Source organism: Plecotus auritus (assembly GCF_963455305.1).
Source record: "Plecotus auritus genome assembly, chromosome: 9".
In the NCBI taxonomy this organism is placed as follows: domain Eukaryota; kingdom Metazoa; phylum Chordata; class Mammalia; order Chiroptera; family Vespertilionidae; genus Plecotus; species Plecotus auritus.
Window position 1 is genome coordinate 73,803,780 of NC_137783.1, and position 13,004 is coordinate 73,816,783.

The window sequence follows — 13,004 nt, forward strand, 5'->3', positions numbered from 1 at the left end:
TTCTTCTTGGGGCCACACTGACTTTTGTCCTTCTTAGTCTCCATCTACTTTGCCATTTCCACATGAACCTCACAGAAAATTCTTGATGCAGAGAGGTCAATGATCTTCTGGAATCCATGGAGATCCAACTCAAACAACACGCCCAACCTCCTCCCCCAAGCACTGGAGACAGGCTAATACCCTAGGCATGTTCTTCAGCCGTTTCCCAGCTCTGAGCAGTTCTTGTCCATAGTCGGTGGCAATGATCCCCTCGAAAGACTTGCAGGCCGAGAGTGGCTGATAAATGGTGGGTCCGGAGCCAATGCCAATCGGGGCTTTTCTTCCCGGCCCCCTGCTTTAGAACAGGGACATTCTAAATCATCAGAACCAAAGCTGGGCTCTGGGTTCATACTTTCCAAGGCTCTACTCTCTCCACCCACTTGGAGAGGCTGCAAGGAGCAGACCCAGGGGGCATGTCACTCCAGGATTAGGAAGCTTGCCTGCAGGAGCAGCCGCAAGCACTGCTTTGTACAGTCCCCAGCACTGTGGGCAGGAAGAGTTAGCAGGAGAGCCTGTTGGGGAGGGTGGCATTTAGAGAGCCAGCTTTGTCCTTTCAACTGTCAGAGAAGGAAGCTGGCCACATTCCTGCGGACACGGGTTTCCCTATTCCAAGCACTTTCCCCTGAAGTGCGCTGTGGCCTGCTGAGGCTACCTGTAATGCTCCAAAGATCAATCAGCAAATATTTCTTGAGAAATATTTCAGGAAACTTGCTTGGCAGTGTGGGGGCTGCAGTGGAAATGTAGGGCCTGCTCAGTGTGTGTGGTCTCCCCTCCTGTCTTGCCTTCTCTCCAGCCAGGGAGAAACCGGGTTGACACAAAATACCCGTAGGGTTTGGACCTTGGCAAGGGGCTTCCAAGATAAACAGCAAGACAGCGAGGGGAGGAAATGAGGCCCAGGGGTCCTGCCCAGCTGCCAACTCTGCCCGCTCCTTTGGTTCTGGGGTCTGCTGCTACACGTGATCCGTGTTTGTTGTGTATCTGTAGGGTCTGGATAAAAAGTCGTAGTCTTAAGCAAAAGGAATAGGCAGATAAATTGAGGTTGACATCAATAGTTTAAGAAAATGTGATAGCACAACACTTTAATGGGACATTCTAGCTATTGGGTTGTATTCTCCTGTGAAAATCGTGGAAACACACCCATTATTTGAGTTTTAAGGTCCAGCCTGCCTAGCACTAGTTTCCCTGGAGGCAAATCTGAGAGCCACCCCACCCGCAGTGAGCCACGGGGATGGGGTGGGGGAGCGGGGGTGTCAGACCAAAGAACAGAGGCCACCCTGACTTTGGACCAAGGCTTCCTACACGTCCTGATGCCCTTGCAGCTTCCTTTGCTGGGGATAGGGGAGACTGGCCCGCCCAGGACCTTCAGAGACCACAGCTCTTAACTCTCTGGCAGGAGATAATCTTGAACTTGGAGACCTCAGGCACTTTCACTTTGAGGGTCCCCTCCCCCCCGCCCGCCCCGTGCACCTGCCATCAGGTGGCTCAACACACTCCCAAGGTCCAAAGTGCCTGTCAGTCTTCTGGCCACCCCCACCCCCACCCCAAACCCACCTCAGGGTCGAAGGAGACCAGCATCTGATTTAAGAGTGACATTGTCGTACTTTAGCAGGAATTCATCCCAAGGGATTCTGCCCAACTCGAAGTAGCCCAGGTAGGCTGTGGGGCAGAGTCCACCTGACGGAGGGTGGGCCCATGGATTCCCGAAAAGCCTGGAGAGCAGGAAGCTCTGCCCGAAGGAGCAAGCGGTCTGGTTCCCGGGCCCTTCCCGATGGTCTGCAGGCTCAGCCATGCCCTGCCTCAGACACTCAAGGAAAGCTGCTTCCTGAGCTGCCTCCCCTCGGCCATTCACCTCGGCCACACTGCCTCCTCCCACCCCCTCCCCAGCTCCTCCCAGCAGCAGTCACCAGCCTCTGTCCCCACCCCCGCCCCGGCTTCTCAGGGGCATTGGCTTGTATAGAAGGGTTTCTAGTTTCTTCTGCTCCACTGTACTGCACCCCCCTCAACAGTGGTTTCGCAAATATTTAGAAAGCATGCCTAATTTTTATTTATTTTTATTTTTAAAAAACATGTAAGAAGACTTTAATTATACTCTGATTGCTCACATACAGTATAAAATATTTACTCCGCTAAAAAAATATGACATAACATTATTGCAAATGGAACTAACCACCCCCCCCCCCCCCCCGCAAGAGATATGCCCTCCTTAGCCTAGGGCTCCTGAGAGTCTGTGCCAGATCCCCCAGCAAGATACGCCCTGGGGGCTGAGGCAGTTAGAGGTTCCAGGAGCCACACTGGCTGCTTCTGGTCCCGAAATAGCCCCAAAGAGAGTCTGTGAAGCCAGTGGGAAAAGGTGGGGGGTCAGCAGCTCCTTCATCAGCCCAGCCCTAGAGCGAGCAGAGGGGAATGGGGCAGGGCAGGTGGGGCAGGAGGAGGGGAGCCTGGGGAGGCTGCTGAGACTGAAGCCCAGCCTCCGCCTTCACCCAGCTTTGGGTAAGAGGAGTTGGGGTGAGCAGAGTTTCTGGGTTATTTAGGCAGTTTGGGGGCCAGACCAATCACCCCAGGAAAGGAGATTCTGGCCACCTCAGGGGACCCAGTCGGTGGGGATGTCACCTCCTAGACATGTTTAAAGGCATGTGTCCCTATGATGGAGACACAGGGGCAACAAGCCATGTCTGGGTAAAACAGGGCTGGGGGAATCCGCGGAAAGGCAGTGCTGTGGGCCAGGCAGTGTCCCCTCTCCCCTCAGAAATCTTCCCCCATACTTTCAAATCCTGTGGAGGAGTTTCACACTAAAGCAACACTGGGGGAACCTACAGGATATGGGGGCTTGGAGAGGGGAGCCCTGGTGGCTGAATTACCCAGCTCCCCAAGTACCTTCTCACGATATGTCTTGATCAGCACACTAGCTCTTATCCCTGAGCCTGGGTGATCCCGCCTGAGTCCTGAATTCCAGGGCTCGGTGCTAGTCAAGCGCCCCACCCTTCTCTCCCTGTAAGTCCAGACTTAGCCCCTATTTGGACTCAGCCACAGCCCTGAAGACAGGAGAGGTGGGAGGGAAGCCCTCTCTGTGCAGCTATGCACATTACCGCCATGGGGTGGCAGCAGAGAGCCACACCACTTGGGCAGCAATAGAAACTGGGAAGCCAGCCCCACAGCCCTATGGAGCCTGGAACAGGGGGAGTTGGGACCCCGTGAGGCAGGCCCTCCCTCAGTGGGTGGGAAGTACTCTACACTGAGTATCTGGCCAAGCCACTCTTGTCAAATACTACACGTGTAGCAAAGTAAATGGCAATCGGACCCAAGCCTGAAGCTGACCCCATACAGTCAGTGACAGACTGGCTGAACTGGATGATGGAGCCCAGGCACGGGGCCACCTGGGGCAGCAGGAAGGCACTGTCAGGATGGCGAGGTGCAGAGGGGAGCAGGCCGCTGCCTCCAGCACCCACATGTCCACTGGGAGGAGGAGACCCGGCCTTGGGGCCCAGCGGGAAGCTGGTCATCGGCTGCCATCACTGGCACCCCCTCCAGCATCTCCTCAGCATGTGGGCAGGAACACCCGCTTCTCCTGGTGGCAGAGGGAGGCTGGCACGTGGGACAGGATCTGTGGGTGAAGAGGTGAGCTCAGTGATGCCAAGGCGGTCACAAGTCACACTACAGGCACAAGGCGCCAGCCACCACACTGCCAGATAGACTGCCCGGGTGCAGACTGGCTGCCCCGGCTGGTCCATGGCCAGAGGGAAGAGCAGGGAGGTGGCCCACTGCACGGGCTGCCCACCTGAACTCCCGCATCGCAGTGTCTCCCGGCCTCGGCGCCTGGCTCAGCCCTTGGCACCCCCGGTACAGCCCCTCACCCACACAGTTAGTGTAAAACGCGTGAAGGTCATGAATGCCACCCAGCTGCACAGTTCGGCCACAAAGAGTGGGCGCAGGGCATGCGGCACGTGGCAGCCGAGCTGGTGCAGCTGGAGAAACGGGTGCCAGGTTCTGGAAAGCCAGGCGGGTGCCACATGTGCAGCAGTGGGTGGCTTGGAGGGACCGACAGCCCTTCCGCTGGCTCGGCTGGGCCCAGAGCTGCCTCCTCGGCCACAGACGGCTAGCTGCCACGCCAGTGAGGAAGATGAGAGTGAGCAGGCCACAGAGACACTCTTCCTGGGGCCCAGGTAGGGGCCAGGGCGCTGGCATCCCAGTCAGTGGCAGGCAGGAAGGAGCCCAGGCAGCCCCCAAGGCTGATTGTGAAAGCACAGGCGAGAAGGCCTGGCGACAGTGGTCAGGGTCCTGGAAGAGGTCAGAGAGCAGGGCCTCCGGAGGAGGGACGCACACCTGGCTGCAGGCATCCAGCAGCCCCATGGCCAGGATCAGCAGTGCCAACCCCCAGGGGCTGGGTGTCCGGGCACAGCAGCCCCGCTAGCCCGCCGGCCCTCGGGATGAGGAAGAAGCTCAGCAGGATGCCCAGGGACAGGGCCCAGATGAAGGGCCTCCGGCGACCATAGTGCCCACGCAGTGGTCCCTGGCTGAGCCTAGGAGTGGGACTGAGACCAGGCCCAGCCTGGACTGATGCCTGTAAGAAGGGCAAGTAGTGTGAGCCAGAGGCTGGGGCCCTTAACGGGGCAGGGGCAGGGGAACCTTGGGAAGGATGGAAATGACCGTGATACTCTCACAGGGAGGACCGCTCCTGTCCTGGCCACTGTGCTGAGTACTCAGGGACTCTAATTGACTCCTCACAGCTGGGATCACTAACGTCCCTTTTTCAGACGGGGAAACTGAGGCATGGAGCGACTGATGAGTGACACTTGTGTCCAGGCCTAGGGCTAGGAGGGCAGCAGGCAGGGCTGTGACAGGCAGTCTGACCCAGAGCCTGTCATCCTGGCAGAGCCCCTCCTCCTGGGAGTCACCCGAGGCTGCCACTTGCTCTGTGGCTTTCGCAGAATTCATCTGCAGCCAGGAGCCCGGCCCTGACCCACAGGTAAGCAGGAGCCCTGGCTGGAGAGCCTGACCCTGCCGCCCAGTAGCTAGTGTGCAGCTGCCTAGTTCAGCCGACTTACAGACCTCCATTATCTTCTCTGTGGAGTAGGTGCCGCCAAGGCTGGCTGCAAGCTTTAGAGGTGATAGATAGAAATTAGACAGGGCCAGCCAAAGGGGAAGGGCCATTCCTACACTGTCTCATAGGAGCCAGTCGGGATGCAGGGCCAGGGGTATAGTGGGGATCAGAGCATGTCCCTATACCCTTTTCTTCCTCTTAGGACCCGCTCAGCCCAGGGTCACCCCTGTCCCCAGCAGACAGCCACCTCTCCCTCCAAGCGGCTCTCTGGGCAGAGGCACTGCTGCCCTATGCTCAGGCGGCATGGATCTGGAACCAGAGGAGGTGGTGGCCCACCCAGCACCATGGTCATGACCTTCTCTTCTACCCCTTCTTCCAGCAGCAGGGGTGGCATGTAGGTGATCCTGCGGCCAGACACACCTCCAGGCCAAAGGTCAGCAGGTTGACCAGCAGGAGACTTCCCGATGCTGCAGAATGTGGCTCCCCCACACTCTCTGGACTGTGGTGGACGAGGCGGGTAGGATTCCGACCTGGTCACTCCAGAACTGCCTCATCCCAGCCCCACTGCAGACGCCAGGCCTCTCTGGCTGCCACAGACTGCCGAGGACTCAGCCAGGAGCCCATTCCTGCCAGCCCGCCGGGCAGGCCAGCTTCTCAGCCCAGGCTAAAGGCATGCCCCCGGGGAGTGGCTGGGTGGGGACGTATCACTCAGATCCTGCCTGCGGCAAGTGGCTGTCACCGGGGCCAGCACGGTCGACTTGGCTTCCTCCTGCCCTTGTGCGCATCAGCCAGCAGATTTTAAATCCCCAAGTTAAAAAAAAATTCAATATATGTTTTTATTGATTTCAAAGAGAGGAAGGGAGAGGGAGAGAGAGATAGAAACATCAATGATGAGAGAGAATCATCGATTAGCTGCCTCCCGCATGCCCCCTATTGGGGATTGAGCCTGCAACCTGGGCATGTGCCCTGACTGGAATCGAACCACGACCTCCTGGTTCATAGGTGGACGCTCAACCACTGAGCCACACTGGCCAGGCACTTAGTTGGCTTTTAATCTTCAGCGTTTCTGAACTACACCCTGCCCCCACCCAACACAAGATCCTAGAATCTGCCCTAAACAACTGGATGTTGACAATATGTACTAAAGTAGGGAAGACAAGAAGAATGGGTTTTAGTTGTGGGGTGAGGAAGATGAGAAGATGAAAAACAGTGGTTTTGTTTTGAGCATGTTGGGAGGGAGGCTGAGAGATCTGACTCAGACACAAGTCTAGAACTCACAGGAGCTCTGAGCTGGAGCTACAGATGCTGTGGGCCGAGTGTGCAGGAAACACTCGTTCTCTAACCGAACTGAATTTCTGCTTTAAGTCCCATTCAAATGGGTGGGGACATCAAATCTCAACCACTTAGTCTTCCTTCACTAGGATGGTGGGGCAGAGCAGGCTGGAGGGTGGCCCACTTGGTGCCAGGCAGGGGGGCTGGCATTTGCCCCGGCTGCTGGCACCTACTGAGATTACATTGTATAATCTGGTTAATTGTAAAATCACTGGTTAACAAGTGTTGGGACATCCCCTTTACTCAATCTCCATGCCTGTATCTCTCTCTCAGCCCTTTTTCCACGCTTCACTGGGGAGCAAAGGAACCCCTCTCCCACCGCTCAGGGTGCCCGGGCTGGAGAGAACCACACTCGCGGCTCCGCTCTGGTGCTGCGCTGACAGTAAGGACAGGCTGCATCTCACACTTCCTAGCCCATTCTCAGGGAGCTGCACAGGCTTCTTCTGTTTCATAGCAACAACTGAAGTTATTGGCGGTCCCAGTGCCTACACTGTATGCAGCAACACCCATACAAGGCTGTTTGCAACCAATCATGCAAGAAGGGATTCCCCACGCAGGTGCCAGAGGAGAAGGAAGAAAAAATGAACAGGCTTGTTTCTGGGCTAGAGGAAAGAAATAAAAACAAAACTTAATTCGTGAGTGTCCCATGGGTGAGAGGGAAGGAGCAGCAACAATCGTGGAAAACATATGAATCAAATCGCTTTCTCCATTCATTTTCCTCAGTAGGTTAGTTTTTAAAATATTCAAAACATTTATTATGGTTTTTATGTTTTGAAAATGTACATTTCTAAGAGTGGGGAGAATGTTAACTACTTCATGTCAGGCAGACCTTGTTATCCAAAACCCTTGTTATCCAGAACGCCTCCAACCCACACATTCACGGTACAGAGCACACCTAAGTATCCACATGCACACACCACACCCACACCACACACCTACATGCACACACCCACACGCATGCACCACACCCACACACCTACATGCACATACCCACACATGCATGCACCCACACACATGCACCACACCCACACACCTACATCCACACACAGCGACATGCACATACACACATGCACCACACCCACACACCTACATCCACACACCGACATGCACATACACACACGCACCCACATCCACACACCTACATGCACACACACACACACACCTACATGCACACACACACACACATCCACACACCTACATGCACACACCCACATGCACACACCCACACGCACCCACACACACTGCCTTGGGGGCCGAGGAAGACAAGTTACTGGCCACACGCAGCTGGCCTCTGTTGAACCCGTCCAAATTGCTCCCCTGGAGACACTGGCCCAGTCCCTTTCCTCTGGTCTCTGCCTTTACAGAGACCAAGGACCCTAAAGCATAGACTCACATCCGACTTTTACCAGCAGGAGGCACTGTCTGAGCATGAGGGTAAGCAAAGTGGGAGCCGGGGAAGCTAAGAACACCAGACACTTGTAGCTGGAGTTGTCTGTCACAGCAAGGGCCAAGGGCCCTGGCGGCATCCGTGGTAGAAGGGGAGATGGCGCTGCACATGGCTTAGAGTTCCCCATAACAGGGTGGTTCAGGAACAGGAAGTGATGATTTGGGGGGGCAAGGAAAGGGCAATGAGAAAAAATATACATTTGGAATTTTTACTTTTTTTTTGCCTCTCTACACGGTGTCACTAAATATCTGTGCACATTGGCATACCTCAGCCAGGGAAGCTCCAGGGCCCAGAATGCATACTTCCTTACCCGGGTGCACAGCCCCCACATCGGCACTGGTACACTAGCATCTGCAAACATTTCCAGTCACACTCTTTGTTTTTAAACTTGAGTCAATATAAATCTTGTCCAAAATGTTATGGAAAAAAATACATATATACCTATAATAATAAAAGCATAATATGCTAATTAGACCAGACGTCCTTCTGGACAACCTTCCAGACGAAACCAGGGCTGTGAGGGAAGCCTGGTTCCCCAGTGCCTGCCAGTGGCTGGAGGGAAACCCGGGTCTCAGGTGCCAGAGGGAAGCCAGTGCTGGCAGCTGGGGCAAGGAAGGCCAACTTTTGCACAAATTTTGTGCATCGGGCCTCTAGTATATACATGTTTATTCAGGCAGGTTGTGGCAGGACATTGGGGGGAACGTTCCCCCTCTTTGGGTGGCTCCATATTTGTCTATCTCACATTGCTTCTTATGCTCACATTTGCCTAAATAAATAAAAATGGAGAAGGAATAAAAATGTAATTAATAATATAAATTTGGTTAATTTACATATTGAATTCTGTAATCAGAAAACAAAAATCAACCACAGGACATCTGTCATGGAGGAGGCGGAGGGGAGGCGAAGGTGAGCACAGGCTGGCTCTGCCCCCAGGTGCATAACAGAAGCCCAGCTCAGAGCAAACACTGGGAAGTCCGAAGGCATGACCGCCTTCAGGCGTGGCTGGATCTAGGGGCCCAGGTGTTGCCTTGGCTTCACCTCCAGTTCGACTCCTCTTGGATGTGACTTTACTCCCAGGTGGGCTTCCTCCGGGGAAAGGTGACCACTAGCAGCCCCAAGCCTCCTTCCTTTCAACACCTGTGGACACAGTCAAAAGTAATGGCTTTTTAAAAGCTATTCATAGGGCCCTAGCTGGTTTGGCCTCAGTGGATTGAACGATAGTCTTGGACTAAAGAGTCATGGGTTCAATTCTGGTCAAGGGTAAGTACTTGATCCTTGGCCAGCCCCAGTAGGGAGGGAACCAATCGATGTGTCTCTTTCACCTCAGTGTTTGTCTCTCCTCCTCCCTTCCATGCTCTCTAAAAATCAAGGGGAAAATATCTTCAGGTGAGGATTAACAAAAAAAGCTATTCATGGGATATCAAAAAATTGACTGTATATAAAACCACATAGAAATTATAAAACATCCCCAAAGTAAAAATAATATAAAATAGCATACTTTGAACAGAAAGCAATATATTAGATATTGATTACAAAACCAGAAAACAAAAGGCTGCTACTCAGAAATCTTAAATTACCTCTTAAACACTTTTGTATCAATGAGGAAAACAAAACAAAATTTAAAAATCTATAGAAAAAAATCCCATAGTTAAGAATCTATAAGGTATAAATAAAGCAGAGAATTCATGATCTTAAGTGCTTATATTAATAAATAGAAAAAATGTATTAAGCATCCAAATCAAGAAGTTAATAAAGAATAACAAACACATTTAAAGAAAGCATGAGGATGAAATTAGTGAAGCTAGAAGCCACATTAGTGAGTGAGTGAAATAACATGTACAGAAGCCAGATTGGGTGATGGAGTGAGCTGCAGGTGAGGGGGTGTGGGGGAGTGCAGACAGATGTGTAAAAACTTCCCAAAGCTCAGCTGTGAAAGGGAAGAAAGACACTGGGCAGCAGCTAAAAATGGGTGAGACTTCGATAGGGAAACACTAACTATTTGTGAGAAGGCTGGGTGCCAATACACGTCAAATTTATAGGAATGAGTAGGAAGCTGAGAGATCACAGCTGGAAATTGTGTTTTTCCTGAAAATAATGAGTAGGGAGGAAGAGGTATCTGAGATTTGAGGTGAGAACCAACAGCAAATGGAACACAAAGACTAGGGAAATACAGAATTATTAGGTATTTTCAAAGGCCCAGATAACTTCTCCCTGGAAGTGTGGTTTTCTCCAGCATGCTTAAAAGTCTGAGTGCAGGAGAAGTGAAGATAGTGGATTGATGTGATGTTGGGATTTTCCTGAGTGAGTGGAACAGAAGGTAAATGGCCAACAAAGGTATAAGAGACAGTGTCTATTTAATTATTCAAAATGCATTCATTGAGCACCTATTATGGAAGGTAATATATTAAAATTTAGGAGCATAGACTCTCCAGCCAAACTGCCTACATTCGAAATATAGCTCCACCATTTATAGATATGTCTTTGGAAAAGTTATTTATTTATGGCCTCCATTGTTTATCTGGGACTCATGTGGATAATAACCTGCCCTCACAGAGTTATTGAGAGGATTACTTCAAAGAAAGATTTTAGAATAGAAATGTCACTTATGGTCATTGTGGAGTAACAAATACTGGGATTGCCTTTCACCATAAACAACTGTAAACCTGAACAAAGACTATGACACAACTGTTTCTAGGTATGGGACCACAGGCAGTGCACTGCAATCTCTGAGAGAAGGAAGCATATAAAGCAAGCCCAGCATTCACTCGCTGAAGACAGCTTCCTGATTATAGCGTAGGTAGGTGGAGCCCAGGAAGAATCTAGCAATCCCACTGAGCTGAGAAAACAAAGACCAGAGTTTGGAGCTATGAAAGCAAATGGAACTCATGGGGTTGGCTGCAGGGAGAAGGGAATCATATAGTGGGGACCCCAAAAGTCTATGTGGACATATATTCATTTTCTAGGGCTGCTGTAGCAAAGTACCACAAACTGGGTGGCTTAAATAACAGAAGTATATTCTGTCACAGTTCTGGAGGCTGGAAGTCTGAGATCAAGGTATCAGCAGGGTTGGTTTGTTTTGAGAGCTGGGAGGGAGAATCTGTTCCATGCCTCTTCCCTGGCATCTGGTGGTTTGCTGTCAATCTTTGACATTCCTTTGCTTATAGATGTATCACCTTGATCTCTCCCTTCATCTTCACATGGCATTCTCTCTGTGATAATGTCTTTGGGTCCAATTTTCCCTTTTTGTAAGGATACAAGTTATACTGGTTTAGGTTAGCTGAATGACCTAATTTTATTTTAAAGACCCAATTTCCATATAAAGGTCACATTTTGAATTAGTAGGGATTAAGACCTCAAAATATATTTAAGGGGAACACAATTTAACCCATAACAGAAGTTTCCTATTGGTGTTTGGTCAAGAACTGGATTGTATAGGTACAGTCTCAACCTTGTAAGATATTGCTTGCTAGCAGAATGTAAATACAAGAGGTTGCCCAGTGCCAATAGTCCCTTCCAGCCAAAGCAGAGAAATCTTATTGGCACAGCACATATTATCTCAGCATTCAGCTGAGAAACCAGAAAAGTTAGGCTTTGGGAAGAAGGATCATGTCCTAGATAAAGGCTACTTTAGACTCATCCTAAGAAGCCTAAAACCGAGATTCCAAAATGGTGGCTACACTGTAAGTGGAAGCTACACTGACACGCTCCCAGGACCAAACTAGAAATACAACTAAAATAAAGAAGAACCACTCTGAAAAATCAACTGAAGACTAGCCGGAGAGAACCCTGATAACCAAGAATGCAAAGTGGAGACCACATAGAGACTGGTAGGCAGTGCAGAGGCACGAGAGGGCTAGCTGGGCTCCCATAGTCAGCAGCTAAAGTTCTGGATGAATATCTCAGCCATGGGGTCTTCCCACTGAGAACTCTGGGGTCTTACTAAACCCCAATCTGGGCTCCCCAGCCCAGAGCACCAGAACTGAGAAAGGTGCACACATAACATCTAGCTGTGAAAAGCAGCAGAGTTGTTATCTGCAAGCAAGAGGTGAATGGAAATGCGGGCACCCTGTTAAAAGGCCAATTCACAAAATTTGATGTGCAGCCACTCACCTTGGGCTTTGGCAGAGGGAAGGCAGAGTGGACTGGAACTGTATGAGCAGAAGCCATGATTGGAGGGTCTGGGGTTAGAGTTTGGAGGGCAGCCACCCTGGTTTCCTGTGCTGAGCCACTCCCTCACTCTGTGGAGGAAATCTTTCTCTGGTGACAAAACTTTGCTATCCAGATGGTTTTTGTCTGGGAGGAAGGCAGTTGTCCCACCCTATTGGAAGACCTCTCACCCCACCCTGTGGTCAATAGCCTGAGGCTATTCAAGTCTGAGTGTCAGTGGGACTACAGGCAGAGGCAGGTCTCTGGAGGCTTTGAGTTTTTGCCTAATCCTGGGAACAGGGCTGGAAAAAGCAGACCCTGGTACACATCTTGGTCCTTTCCCCCAGCCCCAGCAGAGGGAGCCACAAGCTGTGGATTGCTGATAGCTCCAAACAGGGCACTCAGGGCCAGTAGCAAACAGCATCTGACATTCTCCTACACTAGAGATTGAGAGTCAAAGGATATCTACCTAAAACACAGACACAAACTCAATCAGGCAGCCAAAATTGGGAGACAAAAAAAAAACAAGCCCCAATGGAAAGAACAAGAGAATTATCTAGAAGAAGAGATAAATGAAATGGAGATAGAAAATTTATCAGACATAGAGTTTAGAATAATGGCAAAGATGCTCAATAGCATGAGAAAAGATATAGTAACTATGAAGAATGACATGGCACTAATAAAGAACACAGTGGAAGGAATATACCGCAGATTAGTGGAAGCCAAGGATCGGATCAGTGAATTAGAAGGCAGGGTACAAAAAAAAAATCACTCTATCAGAGAACAAAAAGAAAAAACAGGAGGACAGCTTAAGGGAGCTGTGGACAACATGAAAGGTAACAATATTGGCATAACAGGTGTGCCAGAAAGGGAAGAAAGTGAGCAAGGGATAGAGAATGTGTTTGAAGAAATAGTGTTAAAAAACTTCCCTAACCTTGAAGAAGTCATACAAATTCAAGAGGCACAGAGAATCCCAAGAAAGAAGAACCCAAACAGGCCCAT

The 13,004-nt window shown here is 50.9% G+C and overlaps 1 pseudogene across 1 annotated transcript; it reads right to left on the bottom strand.

Moving 5' to 3' along the window:
- Positions 1-2,340: 2,340 nt before the first annotated feature.
- LOC308233561 (solute carrier family 45 member 3-like) lies at positions 2,341-7,935 on the bottom strand (annotated as a pseudogene). The gene is made up of 3 exons: positions 7,803-7,935; positions 5,359-5,544; positions 2,341-4,585 (listed from the first exon to the last, which is right to left on the bottom strand). The product of its transcript is annotated as a solute carrier family 45 member 3-like (transcript).
- Positions 7,936-13,004: the final 5,069 nt, after the last annotated feature.